At 33.3% G+C, this 18,987-nt stretch overlaps 1 protein-coding gene across 4 annotated transcripts in view; it reads left to right on the top strand.

The window, feature by feature from the left end:
- Positions 1–18,987, top strand: part of LOC124637281 (RING finger protein nhl-1) — a 101,723-nt gene that overhangs the window by 61,678 nt on the left and 21,058 nt on the right. For 2 of the 4 annotated variants that reach the window (XM_047173627.1, XM_047173624.1), the window contains exon 1: positions 18,159–18,270. The exons of 1 other annotated variant lie outside the window; for it this stretch is intronic. The gene's annotated coding sequence lies outside the window, so the exon portion shown is untranslated. Of the gene's footprint in view, positions 1–18,158; positions 18,362–18,987 lie in introns of those variants that run through there. One more of the 4 variants, XM_047173626.1, reaches the window with a different exon arrangement.

Below are 18,987 nucleotides of genomic sequence, written 5' to 3'. Positions count from 1 at the left end.
GAGTAACATTCTATCTATGGAGAATAATTTTATTGAAGTCTTAAATGAAGACGCAGTCTTCATTAAAGTAAAGGCATACATAACTTATGTCTTGACTAAACTATTACCCAAGATACCTAAAAATTTAAAAAAGTGTAACCTTAATGAAAGATGATAAGTGCCACATTTCTTAGATATTTTTATCATGTCTTAAACATTTCGCAGCAAAAATATATCTGAGCAAATTACTAACGAGCCAACGTCTCAATCCTTCTAATCAGAATGTAAATATTAGTCTGTGTCTAATTTTAGATTCAAATTGACAGAAATTAGGCCTCAATGATATAATTTTCAGTGAGATTTACTGCCACACTCAGAGTCAGTTAATGGTTACTTAAGTGGCTCCTTAGTATAGATTTAAAAAAGCTCACTCTCAGAGACAATTAATGATCCGTTAGCATCCCTTAATGACAATTAAAGTTAAGTACAGCAAAACCTTTACTTAACTTTCTAATGATTGATTTTGACATTTATGTTTAAGGTTATAAAAGTAAATAAAATATTTTAAAAAGTCTCAGGAATAGGAATGTTTTAACAATAAAGTAAAGATGAGTGATTTGCTTGACTTTATTGATTTTGTAGACTATACCAGAAGGTTTAGAGTAGTGGGGCCAAATAAGAAGCCCAGGAGGAGTAACATTAGAAGTCTATAGGAATATAAAAGGGTATTTTTCTATCAATGTTCAAGCAGTCACTGGGACAAACTTGGAATGTTATGATCTAGTAGCCCGGTGGCCTGGCAGTACCCATGATAGTTTTATTTATAACAGCAGTGCAATTAAACAAAGACTGAATACTGGTGTGTTAAAAGGGATAACTTTAGGGGACAGCGGGTATGCAGTTAGCAATGTGCTACTGGCGCCGTTTTTATCACCAAATTCAACTGCACAAGAAAACTACAACAGAAGCCAAATAAAATATAATGTGGAATACTGTGGAAAGACGCTTTGGCATTTGGAAAAGAAGGTTTCCTTGTCTCCAACTTGGAATGGGCATAGATGGATACAGTTGTGGCTGTTATATGTGCTTGTGCGACACTGCATAATATTTCTTTACAGGTTGATGATTTGGTTCCAATGAACTGGGAATCTCCTCATATTGAGAATAATGATGTTATCCTTATGAGTGAAAGGCGTGAAAGCACAACCAACAGCAATGGATTTTTGGTGCGACCATCTATAGTTGATAGGTTTTTCTCATAATATAATTTTTAATAAATAAAAATCCATAAAATAAGACGAAAACTTTTTTAATTGTTGAACAATTATGTAGTACAAAGTTTATTTGACTGCCTTGTTGGTCTAGTGGTCGCAAGCGCGGCTGCTGTGCTCGAGGTCTCTCGAGGGTTTTCTTAAACTTTCACAAAGCAGCCCGTAGTCTGGAAGTTGGTGATTGATTCCTGATTTATACTATCCCATGCTGCTTGTTTCTTGGCGACTGACTTGCCATCTGTTATTTTAGATTCCACGATTGGTCTCTTTTTATCTAATTGTGCTAACAAAGCTTTTTCGTCCGCCGTGAAATTAGCCACACGTTTGCGTGGGGCTCTTGTTCCTGAAGACTCCTAAAATGAAACAAGCACAAGTTAAATTCTTCAAATACATATGTGCAGCTACTAATGTACATAGAAACAAAACTTACCATGATAATATGTTAAGATAAAGCTATTTATTTCAGAGCTTATCACACTTTTCCACACACTTTTCTTTCGTGACGGTTAACGGAACAAGAATTTTAAACGTAACCTTGACACTGACAGTACAATATTGACAGTGATACCAGAAAAAAGTTTCCATGTACTTTATATCATTTACATGAAAATAGGTGTTTTTACGTAAAAATGTTGCCGAAATTAACAAATTCTTATTTCTATTGTTGATATACAAGGTTTTAATGTATTTAAATAACAGTTTTTGCTACTTAATAATTTCACATTTTAAGGTGCGGCTACATCTTTCGTTTATCGATAAGCATTTATCAAAGACAATTTGACGATACTCTGCCCTACGGATACTTAAAGCTGTCATTAACTAATGAACCCTTAAATTTCGTCTCTGGGATGTATCGTTCATTAACAGATTTAATGATAATTAGTTAAGGACTCGTTAGGACTAATTTAAGTATCCATTCTGAGTGTGGCAGTTAGTCTTGATTACGAATTAATGTGCGTTGACATTAATTTCAGACATTATGCCATTAAGCCTACACAAGACAAATAAGGGTTTGTTCAGAAGACAAATAGTTTAGCAACTTTTGTATCAATACCTTCGACGAAATTACTTTTGTTAACAAAAACGCTAAAAGACATTTTTTTCGGGATCTTCCTTAGGGAACCGTTTCGTACTTGGATTTCTGCTTGCCTATTTGTTCTTAGAATTTGTACCAAGACTAAAAGATTGTACATTTTTGTAATATTCTTGTATATTGTACTTTGTTTCACCGACAATATAAACATAACGAAAACCGTTGTATATTATAAATTAAAATCTCAATTTTGTTTCGGACTTATATTCCGAAAACATACAGAAATATTAGCTTTGTAATAAAACCAAGTTGTCGCTTAACAGGCCCATTACGTAATCGACTATTGTAATCAGTCCTTAGTCAATGTATTTTTGGTTCGAAGTTTTATTATTTACTCTCCATATCATTCTACTTTTCTTCTGGTCCTAAAACATCCACATTCACACATTTCTTTACACCGTAAATTGTAGTGGAAAAAATATTTAAATACCTAACAACATTTATTTTTTAATCCGCTAAACTAGCCTAACCAACTTGGTTTCAGCAACCTACAAGTGGCAATGCAATTAATATAAACCTGTTTACATTTAAACGAATCCGGAAAAACCGGAGTAAGTGCAAATTTCCGACAAATTCCCGGTCCCGGTCCCAGTCCGGGATTGAGTTTGTTTCTTATTGTGGACAACTGTTTAGTGTCGAGGCAGATGTAGTTGGATTTAGATTTGTTTGTTTGTTAACTTTCCTGTTTTTTCGTGTGAAACGGGATTTAATTTGCATTGGTGTTTGGTATTGTGAACTAATTTTAATAAGTATGTTGGTAATTTTTATGTTCTTTTGGTTGTCAGCGAGGTTCAAATACGTTATAATAGATTCGTTATTCATACTTTTATTAAGATATTTATGATATTGATTGGTTAATAATTTACTTTTATATCAAGTTTCAACAAACTAACAGTAACCACATAATCTTCTTTTTTTTAAATTTAATGGCTAATGACTCTTATATTCAATAAGTGTTCGTAATTTTAATTTTGGAGATAAATAGAATCCGAGGGAAATAGCTAGTTAAAAAGGTGCATTCATAGAAATTGCTGGCGTTTTTATTTCGTTCCTCTTTCATTTCTTCACCTCAGATATTTCTTAAATGCACCGAGTCCGCGTTTTAATGTTTTAGTGGATTTTGCATAGCTGGCAGTTGGATCCTTTCATTTCAAAATTTTGACGAAAAGCTTAAGCTTCTTTAATCTAAGTTTTAAGTCATACTGAGTTATAACTAACACTATATATCACAGTGCTGTGTATAAAGTTATAATTATGTTAAAGCAATTTTCATGTGTTACGGACTTCTGTCATTGAAATGTTTATACTATTGATAAAAGTTATCCCTTAATCGCGCCCTAATTTTATGTATTGTTTTAGTAGCAAATGACATAACATTTTCTCAATCTTGTTGCAGTTCAATATTTTCTTATAAGGCGGATCCCGCAAGCAGACCTAGTTAAGTTTAATGAAACCCGCACTTGCAGCGAACTCAATGAATATGTAGGAACTAAATAAACAGTGGGACGAAAGAAAAGCTTGCTACCACATAATCATCCTCCGAGCCTTTTTCCCAATCATGTTGGGGTCGGCTTCCAGTCTAACCGGATTCAGCTGAGTACCAGTGCTTTACAAGAAGCGACTGCCTATCTGACCTCCTCAACCCGGTTACCCGGGCAACCCGATACCCCTTGGTTAGACTGGTGTCAGACTTACTGGCTTCTGACTACCCGTAACGACTGCCAAGGATGTTCAATGACAGCCGGGACCTACAGTTTACCGTGCCATCCGAAACACAGTCAATGGTGTCTAAGATATACTACCACATAAATGTATACAAATTGCTTAAGATTTACATTTCAGTAAAGTAAGCGTTAGTGCTAACATTTCTTAAGGCTGTTTCATAGAAAATCTTTTGTATGGAATTTTATTTATTTAATAAAAACTTCTGTGCCCTAGTTATTTTCTGAGTGCGTTTTGCTATTCAGATTTGTATGTGAATGGCGGTTGATATTGCCCGCAAACTAAGCAAGTTTGAATACTATTTTTTATACCTTAGAATTGAAATCTTTCGATTTTACATATGAAACTTCTATATAATGCCTAAATTTTTGAAAATAATGAAATCCTTCAGTAGTCTCATATTATTCAAATTACAAATAGCTCCTGAATTTAACAAACCATTAATACCAATTTGGTTCTTTGCAACATAAGTCATTATCGATATAGCTCTGGCCTTCCGCCAGCTACACATAAGGTCACGACCTCACAAAAGTTCGGACTCCGATTTCGAAGTAACACACAATACTTATTCAACTTCGTCCCCAAGTATATTTGTTTCCGAGTCGGAATTGTAATGAGCCTAGTTGGGACAACTTATAAATATAAAGCTACTGTTATTTACTTTGTGTACGTCGATGATTTTATTATTCCGCTCCAGTGCTTGGGTAATTAGATTTCAGGGTATTGTAGGAATGTTGGGATAGACTGAGACGTCATTTTTATATCATAATTGAAAGTTAGAAACTTTAGATGTCATTGGATTTTTCTTGCATATTTTCTCATATATCCCAATATTATTTTCATTGCTTGTAGGCATTTAATAAGCTCCAAAAGTTACGAAACCCGTTTAATATCATCATTCATCATTCTCCGAGTCTTTTTTCCAACTGTGTTGGGGTCGGCTTCCAGTCTAACCGGATTCAGCTGAGTACCAGTGCTTTACAAGAAGCGACCCCCTCAACCCAGTTACCCGGGCAACCCAATACCCCTTGGTTAGACTGGTGTCAGACTTACTGGCTTCTGACTACCCGTAACGACTGCCAAGGATGTTCAATGACAGTCGGGACCTACAGTTTAATATAATGGTATATTTTATCCATTCAAGAGTAAAAGTACTCCCTCGATACAAGTGAAACCATGATTAAATGCCAGCTAAAAATAGAAAGTATGTTTCGTCTAATCACAGTTATATTATGTACGTCCTCCTAAATTTTTTTCTAAACCATTTCATTAACCCCAGTTCAAATAACAACCACCTAGCTTGAAATTAAAATGCAGCCATAGCACAGATAAAGGAGCTACGCCCTTAATGCAAAACTGTCCCAGCCATTGAGAATGCAATTATAGAGAAGTGCTAATAGGATGATAGCTAAGAATTTTCCATTTCTTAAGCTTGGATCTTGATATTACTTTTTTTCTTCAAGTTTGGTAGGAATAGATTTGTTCTTGTAGAGCTCTTTGTAGGAAGATTTTTTTAGTTCTTGCGCTGGCAGGATGTTTTGCCTTTGAAACCTGCTTTGAAAAAATACGGTAATAAGGTTATGTCACAATTTGCGAGAGTAACCTTGCATGTCTGAAAATACCCATTTGTCTCCCTGTTTATCGATCAGTTTTATTTATCCGATGTTCGCCACTGTTGACTTTGCATTACCAGTCAAATGTCATAATTTTCCCATAAATAATTCAGAAATTCATTTCCGACAGGTAAAGAAAGCGACAAAATATGAACTTCCCAACGCACAAAAGTAAAATTTCGTTAACACGAGTCTAGTAATCACCATACATCGCGACTCCTTTGTGGTTCGAACAAAACTTTTGTGTGAACAGAGAACTTCTCTTTCAGTAACAAGAATGAATATACCACGAGTAACGAAAGATGAGCGGAGATGCCATAAAGCGGGTAGGTACATCACGCGCTTTATTGTAGGTCAAGCAACGTACGGTACACTTGATCAGTTACTAGAACTAACGAGACGTTCGGGTTACTTGTTAAATCAAAACAAATCTGTCAAAGATTGGTCTTGATTGATTAGTTGAGAGCTAGTAATGTTTCTCGTCACCTCGAACCCTCGCATTTTGTCGCGCTACTTTCTTAGGAAATTTTCCGTTATGACATCTCCGATAGTCATTTTGTTCTCCATGGATTCCACGTAATGGTTATTATGCATTCATGTATCGTTCGCTGGTGTTTGAATTCTTCTGTTGATTTTGTTCAAGTAACACTAAGTTGGGTTCTTTAATTACTTTTCTGTGTGTATGTAGCATTGGTTTCAGTTTGTATTAGCTTTGTGTTGATAGACTTTTGTTTCTTCTTCCTTTTTGCTATTGTTGACGTGAAGATTTTGTGATATGACTTCATTATCATTTATCAATATGACATCGAGTCTGATTATGAAGATGAAACTGGATTTATTTTAAAGTTATGGGTACCTTACAGTATAAAAATAGTACTGATGTTCTGGACGAAATTAATGCATGTAGAATTGAATATAAAACTACAAATTTAAGAAAGACTACACTTCAGTAGATGGGTTCATCCAAAAAATATGTTCCTTAAAAAAAGGAAAATGGTTAACATTTATTATACGATAGATAAAGAATCTGGATCTTGCAAAAGATACTGCTTTATTATTTACAATTGTATTTTCGATCCCATAAGACATTATGCAATCCGGAAAGTGCGTGGATGGAATATGGAATTATTCCGATAAGTGCCTTTGTAAGAACGACGCTCGTAATTTTCTTCCCAATGGTGTAGTAAAGCAAAGAGACAAGGAAAATACATAATAATATAATCCTGGTACAATAATATACCTGAGAGCTATACCTGGTTTGCACGCATTACCTCTTTAGTGGGCCTATAGTATATGGTCCTCGTGGTTTCACTCGCGCACAATGTAACAACTTCACATACCCATAGAAAAAAATCTTCTATTATTCTATTGCAAAGTTCCCTGTATCTCAATTGGTTATGATTTCTTTAAAGCAATGCGCGTATACTCGTTTCAAAATATTTGACTCTAAATTATTTGCAGAAACTTCAAACAAACCACTTTCCTTACATAAATAAACCTACTATAGTTCAGTACAATTTGTCGTTCTTAATTTCAATTGTAACTTGTAAGTAAGCTCTAAATTAAATAGGTTCCGTAGTTTAATGCTTTTAATGCGCTTGCGACCTTTATTTACTTGGCGATTATAGTGTGTGGCAATAATAAATTCACTACAAAATACTGTGCTCGACTGTAGCTAGTTATTACATTTAATTTGCAGTTTGTTTTGCTTTTGACTGTACAATTCAGTTTTACGAGGATTTTTAAACGAATTGTGACTTTATGCTTCCGTATAGTCATTATGTTTATTACAGTAGTGTTATTTTGGTAGATTTAAACATTATTTGGAAAACAATGTTTGAGGTGATTGTGTGCGTCCAAATTCTAAAGCTTCATGGTCTAGATTTTAATAAAAATATTTATTTTTATATATTCTCTACACTCAACCTTTTGATGTCGGGTAACAATGTCATTGTCATGTGTATTATTTCATTTAATGTTAAAAAAGTCTTAATAAGTTACTTTTTATATTTACGGTTATTCTTATTAAAATATAAAAACAATTAGCCCCATAATAAACCAGGCCATTAAACACCTACCTAATTAACCCCGATAAACACAAATCTTGAATTACTTACGCTACGGCATTGCCCATGGTTCACATTAATCATATCGCCATATCAGACCATAGTTCCTTTAGTTTTATTTATTTATTTTGTTACGTATTGCTACCATATCGTGTGAAACGCATGAGACTTTCAAGGTGACAATTAGTTGGGAAACCTATTTTAATGTAGTGAAAACAAAGGCCTTATTTGTAAAATTGATAAAAAATATATGGTTTCGAGAAGTTGGCGTTGTTTTAATTTCTTATAGTCCTTAAAATCTTTTTCTTTTAGAAGGCTTGGTGGACCTTGATCGATTTTTTGAAAATAGAGCCCTATAGATATATAATTTTGACAATCAATACATCTTTCTGGCAGGTACACATGTAAGAAACTGAGAATTAACTAGACTTGAGATGATTTGGAAAATAATTGCAATAGCCACCAAATATCGGAGCAAAGTGGAGTTTCTAAACTCTAAACAACTAATAGTATTTTGTAGACGAAGAAATTCTGAACTGATTGAAACCCATAAGTAGTAATTAGAAGTAACTCTTCTAAAATTGTTACGTCATAACAAACCTTTTCAGATTTAACTTTATCTTGAATCATGGGTTCCAATTTTTCCTCGGAAAAGGTGTTTATTATTTATTTTGGGCCTTGTTTATTTTTTATAAGCTAGTTATTTACCTTGCGCTGTTTGTGTTTTTGTATTTAGGTAGCTTATTTTATTGGTGACGGATCTTATAAATTTATAGGGACAATGTTTATGATATTCATAAAAATACAGATGTGCAGACGCTACAGATGTTGCAGAAAGAAATATTCATACTGTAGGACATATAAAATTCTAAGATTCATTTATTTGTTAAGGGCTGTCTAAAATGTAAAGATAAAGATAAAATATCAAATCAAATCATTTATTTCATGTAGGCCTTTACAAGCACTTATGAACGTCAAAATTATAAATAAGTTTGATTCTAGTTGCCCATTCCAAAAGTAGCTTCCATATTCCAATAAATCACGATTAAAGTTTTTTAAACAAATAATTTAATCGTTTCATAAGATAAAATACTGTTCATGAAAGACAAACAGATTCGAAAAAAGAAGCGGTAGGATATATTCAGTTGTTGCATAAGAGATATGTTATAAGTTTCTTCCTTGCAAATCAACAAGTGCTACAAAAGCAGCAACCGCCCACAAAAACAGCCCACTTTACATCAAGAAATGAAATAAATCCTCCTTGCTTTAATCCCCCCTAAATTCCATTTTTCCCGAATCACAACTTATGGAATAACAAGTAGCACATCCCTATTCCGTAAAAATAACCTGTTCCGAAAAAATAACTGTTCCGAAAAAAGAACCTGATACAGCAGAACTTGGTACATAAAAAACCCCGAATTACTTACGGTGACAATATCGCAATGAACTTTAGCATTCCGAAATACCAGTTTCACCCCTTTTTTATGCCCACAGTGATAGATGGGGAAGCTTCGCTACCAAAAGAATTTCATACTCGTCCCCGATTTAATTCGGGATTCGGGATTTGTTTCATCGTTGTGTTTTTCATGGTTATACCGAAATAAAGAACGGGTTTTTCGGTATTTTATGGTAGTTCCGTGAAAATATTTGCGTGATGGAAATAACTGTTCTTTTATTGTCATTTACTTTTGCACTGGTTGAGAGTGATTCTGTCTGTGGTTGACGTATTGTTGTGTATTTGCTGACCTTGCTTTTGTGTTTATTGAAATTCGGACTGTATTCCTCGTGCAGCAGAGTTGATAAATATATGTGGGATCGTCAGAAGGAGCCTCGCGGCGGTTCTGGCTGTCACCTTCCATCGGTTGCGTCGCAACTACCGGAATTCAAAAATAAAGGCACGCTTGTATAGTCCAATGTTCCATTATTTGCTTTCCTCACCATTTTATTCACAATCGCACACAATCAGTAAGATGGAATGAGATTTCGAGCCAATAGGTAAGTATGTGCGCACTTCAGTTGGCACCTGTCACCAGAATGACCGCTGCCATTACTCGTCGTGACACTTACTACTCTATTCGGGGTTACCCGCTCATAATTTTAATGTTATAAACGCGCCGACATATAAATATTGTTTCTTGTTACAGGAGAAAATGAGAGTCTATGTATTTCTAAATTCTAATTGAATTTTTCAGTATAAAAAGACACTTCTTCTGTTTTTGTTGTCCTGGTAGCTAAACGTAAATTACTGAATAAAATTAAAGGTCCAAAAAAACTGCTTATCGCACAAAATCAGTTCAAACACGAGTACCTATATATTTCATAGCCACCTTGCAAAATCTCTAAACGAAGTACTGTAACATCAAGTACTTTGAAGTCTAAAAAAGCGTCTACTCTCATCTCCGAAATGCAGACAACGCCGTTGCCTCATTTACAAACCTTAGCGGCAATTCCATTTTCTCACAAGAATTGAACAAAGACTCTCTCAGGTCTGTTTCCAATTCGCAATTTACCATTTACCACGTTTTTTTCTAATAAAGAAAAATCTGAAACGCTTCTCTTTAAATTGAAAGATGTCAATGCATAAGAATGGAGGGTTTTCTCTTGTTTTTATTTTCTATTTTGCTGCTGGTAAACGTTTGAGCTGTAAAACGGAGATCTTGGACAATGTCGCTGTACTTGAAGTAATAAATTCGGTTTGTGAAAAAGTTTTATGACGTATTTTTAGATTTGTTTTGCGTATTATTAATGTAATTTGTATTGTTTGAAAATATTAAATTGGTAATATAAAATGTGATTTATCGCATTAAATATATGTTTTCTTTCAAACATTTTAATATTCGTGTACACTATGTACTTTTTTATAATATAATTCAGATTACAGCTGCGTCGCTCAGATTTACATTAAAATTGTAATGACTTATTCAATAGAAGAAAATAATACTATTAAGAGTTAGTGCGACATTCATACTTTATTTTTATTCTAGCAAAAGTACTATAGATATAATTGAAATAAAGTAGTACCAATAAAAATATGGTCCGTCAGGAACATACTTCTCACCTTAATGTCAGGGGTGGGAAGCCCGCGGAGGGTGAGAAAGAAAAATTAATTTCTTCAACTGCTCCCTATCTAGCCATTGTTTATAAAAACCGGCCAAGTGCGAGTCGGACTCGCGCACGAAGGGGGTACCATTATTATTATAAAACGGACAAAAAAATCACGTTTGTTGTATGGGAGTCCCCCAAAATATTTATTTAATTCTAGTTTTCAGTATTTTGTTATAGCTGCCACAGAAATACATCATCTGTGAAAATTTCATCACTCTAACTATCACGGTTCATGAGATACAGCCTGGTGACAGATGGACGGACGGACAGAGGAGCGAAAACAATAGGGTCCCGTCTTACCCTTTGGGTACGGAACCCTAAAAATCACTGCGTCTGTTCCCTTAATTCTGTATGTTTGTCTATAACTCAAAAACTCTCCTTATAGCCCTTATAATGTTTTTTTTGTAGCTAATTAACATAATTTGTGGTCGTTAGAAGAAATTGTTTGGAGTGTTCGTTTTATGGCTTTCTTAAGAAGACCTTTGTGGGTCTTTCGAATAAATTAGGTTTTGATTGTTACTATAAATATAATTTCTTTGCGGAATTGTGTAGGTTTCAGTATATTTACGTAATTTGTAACCTTTGTAGTTTATTTATATCTAAAGGAGTTTCCGAACTCTGGGGCTAATATTGTAACGCTAAAGAGTTTATTTGCTGAAATGCTCAAGAGCTATTGGGCCAATCTAAAAATTCTTTCCCTCTAAGATAGCTTACGCATCGTCAAAGACTAGTTTTGATCCGGGTGCGCGAAGTATTTCATAAGAGACGCGGGTGAAACGCGGATGTTAAATGTAAAATGCAATAGAGTACCTACTTCTAGAGGTACAATGAAATATGCAATGGACTAACCCTTAACCACTAACAGAATTATTATAATAAAGCTGAATATGCAACTGTTGATGAAACACAGTCCTAGATTTCGGATTGCACTTGCCTTTGTATAATAGTAAACTGTGTTGCTAATCAATGATATGATATATACCAGATGCCTTCAACTTGAAGTCTTCAGTCGATAGCGTCAACAGAACGGGTCGGGTTATTTTGTAACACGTTATAAGGTTGAGATTGGAATGATGGAAGAAATGGGCGGACATGGGCTACCTATCTGTGATTTAATGTTTGATGATAATGATTATTATAAGTCAGTAGTAGTAAGACTTAAGGTACCCTTTCAAACTACCGCATGAACGCTGCGGCTGTACCTTACAGTTTACAGTGTAGGAATGTATGGCACTGTTTAGTTATGCGACAAATTAATAGAAGCGACCGACGGTATACTTCGGAAGGGTACATTTACATGATTGATACTGAATATTATCTACTACATATATAAGTTAGTGTCTGCAAGACATGCAATCGATGGATGATTTCAAATCAACCATAGAAACATATCAATCTTTATTAAAATTCTACACGTACCAAAATGTCTACTTATAGCTGCCAGAACTCATAGCAATATATAATTTATTTGATAATAAATCTCACTTACAGACTGTATTAAAAATAGATTAGTCAACCGTCAAATGACAGCTATACAATTGAAATGAAAAGAATCACGGGTTTTCACTCCCATCCCGTAGCACCTACTTCGCACACTCGGTAAAAAAGCAACTTGTTTGTAATTCTAATGCTACTGTAATTAGTAGTTTAGATGTAAATATATTTATTTACTTCTAGTTATTACAAGGATATTATACTGTTATATAGGTACGTCACATTATCATATGGAAACTGTTAAAAATATTACCCACATACAACAAAATGTTTTGTTTCACACTTTAGTATCGAAATTACTCACATAGTCACACATTACCTTCGCATTGTCACCTAAATCTGTATTCTGAATTTACAATTCAACGTTTCGATGTTTTCAGTGACTTTGCGAAATGCGCAACATTTGTCTTCAGCTATTCGTGAATTTTCAGGTGCCTCTGAATTCGGAATAAATATTTTTTCAGCACTGTTCCGAAGCATTGTTTTCTAAAACACTGAAATCACCTTACACTTACATTATAAAGGTGAATGTTCGTGCGAGTCAGAATATGTAAAATATTTGTATTTTTTTCACTCAAAAACCACTTATTCGGAACATGATGAGACTCGGCAGTAACAGCTTAATACGCCTAAATCACAGATAGGCTACTTTTTATCTGGATGCGTTTAGTAGTTCCCTCGGGCAAAGCCGTGGACATAAGCAAGAATTAAACTAGCTTCTAGGTAGCTTTGGCGTTACAACAACCTTTACTAGGAAGATCCAAACACATCTTCCGATTACTCACAGGGTAAAAATGACCCCGCAATTACTTCACACAATATCTACTCGACTTCAAAGAGTGGAATACCATTGCATTGTAATTTTGGCACAACCGGCCTCTATTTATATATTCTAATGAAGTCATTGGCATTTGTAGCGTACAAGACGGACAGCCGATCGGTTTATATTTAGATCTGAAAGTTATTTGCTCGAGATTGCACACCTCGATACAAATTTGATGTGTTTGTAACTTGGTAGGTGTGTGAAAAGTTTTACAATGATAAATTATTTAATTTAATAAATATCTATTTAAACGTAAGTACTGAATTTTAAAGTAGAAGCTTTCAATTTAAACTCAAATTCTGATGGCGTTGTACGTTATGTTCACATCTATTCTTACAATTTTATGAATGCGAAAGCAAGTTACTGTTTGGAACAGTTCATCCGTTGCAATCGGGAAAGTTGCACAGACACACAGATAGTTAAAATAGCAGACAAAGGACATATTTACTTTTTAACTGGCGTGAAAAGGTATTTTCCTAAGGAAAACTGTGAGGAATATGGTTATTTCGATTCAAGTCCTTCATAATGAAGACCAACATCTTAATGTCTGCGACAATCCTACCATTAAGACCATTAAATACAAGAAAACGTGAAAAACCACAGTTTTCACAATATTTCTGTAACCCAACATAAGTTAATGGCCTCTTAATTAGCTTTATGGTGTGGTTTTCTTTTATTGTTTACATAACATTTCCTGCCCATAATGGTTTACAACGATCGTAAACTTTAGGACCTCTTAAAATATAAAAGTCTTTGATTCAACATAAACTGAAAGAAACAGATTAACTTACAATATAAAAAAAAAAATATTTTTTTAATTATAGGTATTACGACTAGAATATTTTGGGTTATTTTAAGATTACCATGACAGAATTTTGAAAGAAAGATAAATATCCAATGTACAGTATATTTATTAGAAAAAAATAATTAATATAAACAAACATACAAAGACTTGAAATACAATGCATTCTCAAATAATATAACCTCGTTAATACGACTTTAATCATTATTAAACCTTCACTAAGACTGCAATGAAATCGAATATTTTACACTGAAACAAACATGTAAAGCTATTTAATTAAACGCATACACAGAATATATGTATTAACTAACACTTAGCCCATGACTTTGGCCAACATTTTAATTTAATTTGCTAAACCACTATAACATAATTCATGTAATTGTTTTACCCTTTGATTTTCGTAATAAATATTTTTTTTTGTATCCCTGCCTAACTTCAATTTGTACGAGCATCATCATTTGCCTAGCCTTTTTACTAATTTGCCCGAACTCGACTTACGCCCACTTTATGCATAAATTATAAAAAAATACTTAAATCTCGTTTATGAATTATCATTCTATAAGTTAGTTAACGTCACAACAAAAACGTTCAGTTATTTTTGAGTTTATCACAAACAAATAAACAGACGGGGATACGTTATATTGTATGTATATAGTAATTTCATGTATAGAATACAGAATAGATGAGAACTCCCATTCACTCTTAAAGACGCACACGAAAGATAGACAGGCGCAATCAATCTAAGGGTCACTGACCTAATGTATTCGGTCATTCAGGTTACAACCAAAGTGATTAATAATAGGCAAGCTCATCATTATTTGATTGCTTCTAGTGAGAAATTGTTATAATCCTCACTAATATTAAATGATGATCTAGGTACCAATATTTCTGTATTTCAGAATATATAGTTTTTCGTTAGGTATTGGAAGGTCATCCATTTTCATTCGTGATCTTGAAATATTTTCTTTTGTTTTAATTTTTATTAGTGATTGAAAATTACATATATCAGTTTTGTGTTGTCCACCTATATCCAAAATAGTTAAATATAAAATCAGGAAATATTTAAAAGGTTTTATTTTGGTTTGACGTCTCTATAACGTGAGAGACTTAAAGATTGATAAAAAAGTAATATAAGATAAAATATGAGTTGATCATAAACAATACTACTGCAAAACATAGTAGATTTAATATTTGGCTTTTTGTGGTACTGTTTATGTGTGAACCTATCCGAGTAAAAGAAACAGTGTGAATAGCCTAATATATTATTTCTTCTAATAGTCTTGCTTCTAATACTCGTAATTTAATAAATTTAGATGATGATAGATACGTTTAATATAAATTGGATTAATCTATCAATCACCTTGGTGTATCTTAGCCTTAGAACAATTACTATTTAATCTGTCTTTATCTGCCAAAGAATAATTGCCAATTGGATACTAAGTACCTAGGTAAATCTAAGTTTTAACCATTGAAAAATGTACCTACTATATTGTTAATATTGTTATAGATAATGGAATTAATGAGTAATATTGGGTAAAGGTCTCTTTTAAAAGAAATTAACATCTTAAATTAGATAATACGGATAAAAGCTGTTCTATTAACTCTGTCGGAACTGCAAAATAAAAAAAAAAGAAATTCCTGAAATATGGGCTACACAAATAAAAAAAACCATACAGGTATCGAATTAATCTACAGTTAACGAAGTTAAAACAACAAGCTGTAACAATCTATTTTATATTGTTTTAAAACATCTACCTACGATTTACCTTACAATAAATACAAATAAAATAATGTCATACAATTCTATAGACGAAATACATCCTATCTTATCCAGGCCAAGCAAGTGGAAGAGTAACACATGGAACATTTCAAAATTAGCCAAGCAAAATACACCTAGATTTCAGAACGTGCTCTCATTGAAACCAGCGAAAATTTGCGACGAAGAAATTTGTCGGGTTTTATCGAAAAATGTATGGATGTCCCTATTTGTGATTCCGAAGTTAATATGAACTTTATTGCAAAGACATCTTAGAATGGGTCAGACAAAAAAATTGTAGGCTAAATAATGAATAATACTCAATTGGGATTAGAGATGAACAAGGTTTTAAAATAGAAGTAGGCTTTTAGGTTTTCTTTAATAGTATATTTCTTAAATAATTTTTAATTTCATCTTGGACATGATCCATGTATCCAAATTCTAGTGTTCGTGTATCCTTACCATCTCTTTTGGGAGCCATTAATAGTCATTATACAGACGTACAATCCAACCTAAAAACAGAAAGATTTGTGACAATAAACTTATGAAACATTTTTGTCAACATCTATTAATTCCAGCTTCAAAACACCAAGAAGTTAAAAAACACAACATTTGTCCATGTCGAAAAATCTACAACATATTTTTTCTCACACGGGTCAAAGAAAGTATTTCTACACTCTATTGCCAAAATTCTCTCAAAGGTCGCACACCAGCTAATCTTATTAGCGGTCAAACAATAAACAAGAAAGGCCAAAACCGCTTTGTTTACTGAAATAAATCGCTTGCATCTGAAAATAACTTGTTGCGTGTAAACAAGGAAAGGACGAATTGAATCAAAGCATGATGTTGCTTTGTGTAGACGGACGATGAAATGTGAAGGTATTTTGCTAGTTGCAATTTGTGCCATGATTATTATTTTTGTGCATGTATGTAGAAAGATCGCCTCCAACAGGTATCTGTGGAGATCTAAGGGGGAGGCCTATGTTCAGCAGTGGACGTCCTATAGCTGAGATGATGATGATGATGTAGAAAGATTTGAGTTAATAGGATTTGGTATAAGATCAACTTTATTTCTCATAAAGAATTGATACATAATTCACTTACTAAGAATCAAATTTTAACACTTACATAAATGATTGGAGCGCTCAAAGGTAAAATTTAATGGGCGTGTATAGTAAGTTACCCATCCTAAAATAACTATACCTACAGCTCTGATATTTTTCGTATCTGATTGTAATTCTTGCTCAGTCACTATCAGCCATCTTCGTATTAGCATAGTTATTTGATGAATTAAACAATACTGCAAAAACTCAAAAGTAATGCTTTTACATTGTCATACCAATTCAGATGACATTAGTAAGAAGTACAAATTGAGATTACTTAATCTGTTACTTCTAACACTGTTGCTGATCTTATTGAAATAAAAATTCTCTCCTTTTGGTAAGTCAGTTAAAAATAATCTTTGTTGAGACTTAGATATTTATCTACCGAAAGATGCAATAGGTACATGCAATTGATGGCTTGCAGTGTAATGACGTTGCGTTTACACTGGAAGCCAAAAAGCTTAAGAAACGTGTGCAGCATAAATTAAGTCCGCCCACTTTTAGTAAATCGGTCAAGTGCAAGTCACGGCTATGTATTTCCTAGACATCTACATATTAATACATGTTTTTACAAGCGATCATCAACATTTTTAGCAAAAACACACGCGGATTCCGCATGTTCGGTATTCGGTTTGTAAATAAAAGAGGAATTCCGTAAATAACCTAAAATCGATGCATTTCCCTGAAGTTGAGTAAAAATGATTTAGTAATACATATATAATATTATGTTGGCCTGTATGTCTTGTTTCTGTATACCTACTAAACAAAATCAAAATACCACAAAATAAAGTAGATACTTTTATTTAGTTAATTATTCTTCAATTGCAAAGCGACATTTTAATTATGTGCTTGTTTTCCGCAAAAAAAACATTTTCAGTAATATTAATAATCTACTTTATTTGAAACTTAGTTCATTCATTATTTACTTGGTAAATGCTTCGTTTATCTTTAGTTACCAGATTATTAAGTTTTCAAACTAGAGAGTTTCAGTCATGCAAAGTTTAAACTGTCTGGGAATGTAGAATGCATCCATTGTTTTGTTATTTACATTCATTTAAAATGTCAACAAACTCATTACCAGACATTGTTGAAGATATGAATGAATTTTCAAAATTGTTTGTTTTTGACAATAATTTAAATGATTTAACTAATGAAGTCTATTAGTTAAACAAAACAAAATAACTAAACCATATGTTAGTTAAAAACAATCATCTCCAACCTGTCCAATGACCTTTCGACGACCAAAAGTAAACTGTGACGGGAGGAAAATAAATTTTGAACGGCGCACGCGCACCGAACGTCCCAAAATAAAGTCCCGCGCACGAGGTATCGAGTTCCCTTCAGTTCCAACTAGTGAGTGCTAGGAAGCACACCTAAGCCTGTGATAAAAAGTCTAGTCGTACAAAAACCTGCATAGTGCTTCAAGCTGCTACAATATGACAAGTAAAGTGTGACAAATAAACCTAATTCATTGTACCCAATAACCCCTGTGTGATTGGATTTCCCCAGTGTTTTATGTGCCTATAATTTTGCTGTAAGTACCCGCTTTGTTTTTAAATAAATGTTTTTACATGCTTTGTATTTACACAAAGTTTTTTTTGGTAACAAAGAATCTGCCTTTCTTGGGTGACACGTAACTTACTAAATGGCACACGCATTTTTCAACACCATATGTTTTTAATTTAAACCTTCTTATTAACTATATACTTATATTTAATTTCCATTTACAATTTTATCCAACTTACTGCGTTTCTCTTTCTCACCTGTCACTGTCAAAAATAATCGATATACCTGCATGACGTCACAACAAGACGCATATCCCACACGTGTTGTATCTACGTCATTTTGTGCATTATTTAACAAACTAAGATTATCCTCACACTATGTTTGGTCTCTGTTAATAAAATAGTAACTTTATGGCGTAATATTTTGGGCTAAACTGACAGTTGTGTGTATTGCAATTATCATGTTTAAGTTTACAAAATTTCTATCGATAGAATTTCTAAAACGGCGTGTCTCATCTCTAAAATGAAACTGTATGATCTAACCTTGAAAAAAAAATATCTGAGCAACACTTTTACAAACAATAACAAAGGTCCAAGATAAATATTTACATAAAAGTGACGGACAACTATAAATTAGTGAAACCACCTACATTCT

This window comes from Helicoverpa zea, chromosome 16, assembly GCF_022581195.2.
Source record: "Helicoverpa zea isolate HzStark_Cry1AcR chromosome 16, ilHelZeax1.1, whole genome shotgun sequence".
Classification (NCBI taxonomy): Eukaryota; Metazoa; Arthropoda; class Insecta; order Lepidoptera; family Noctuidae; genus Helicoverpa; species Helicoverpa zea.
The sequence above is the reverse complement of the archived record's forward strand: the minus strand, read 5'-3'. Positions and strand labels throughout refer to the sequence as shown.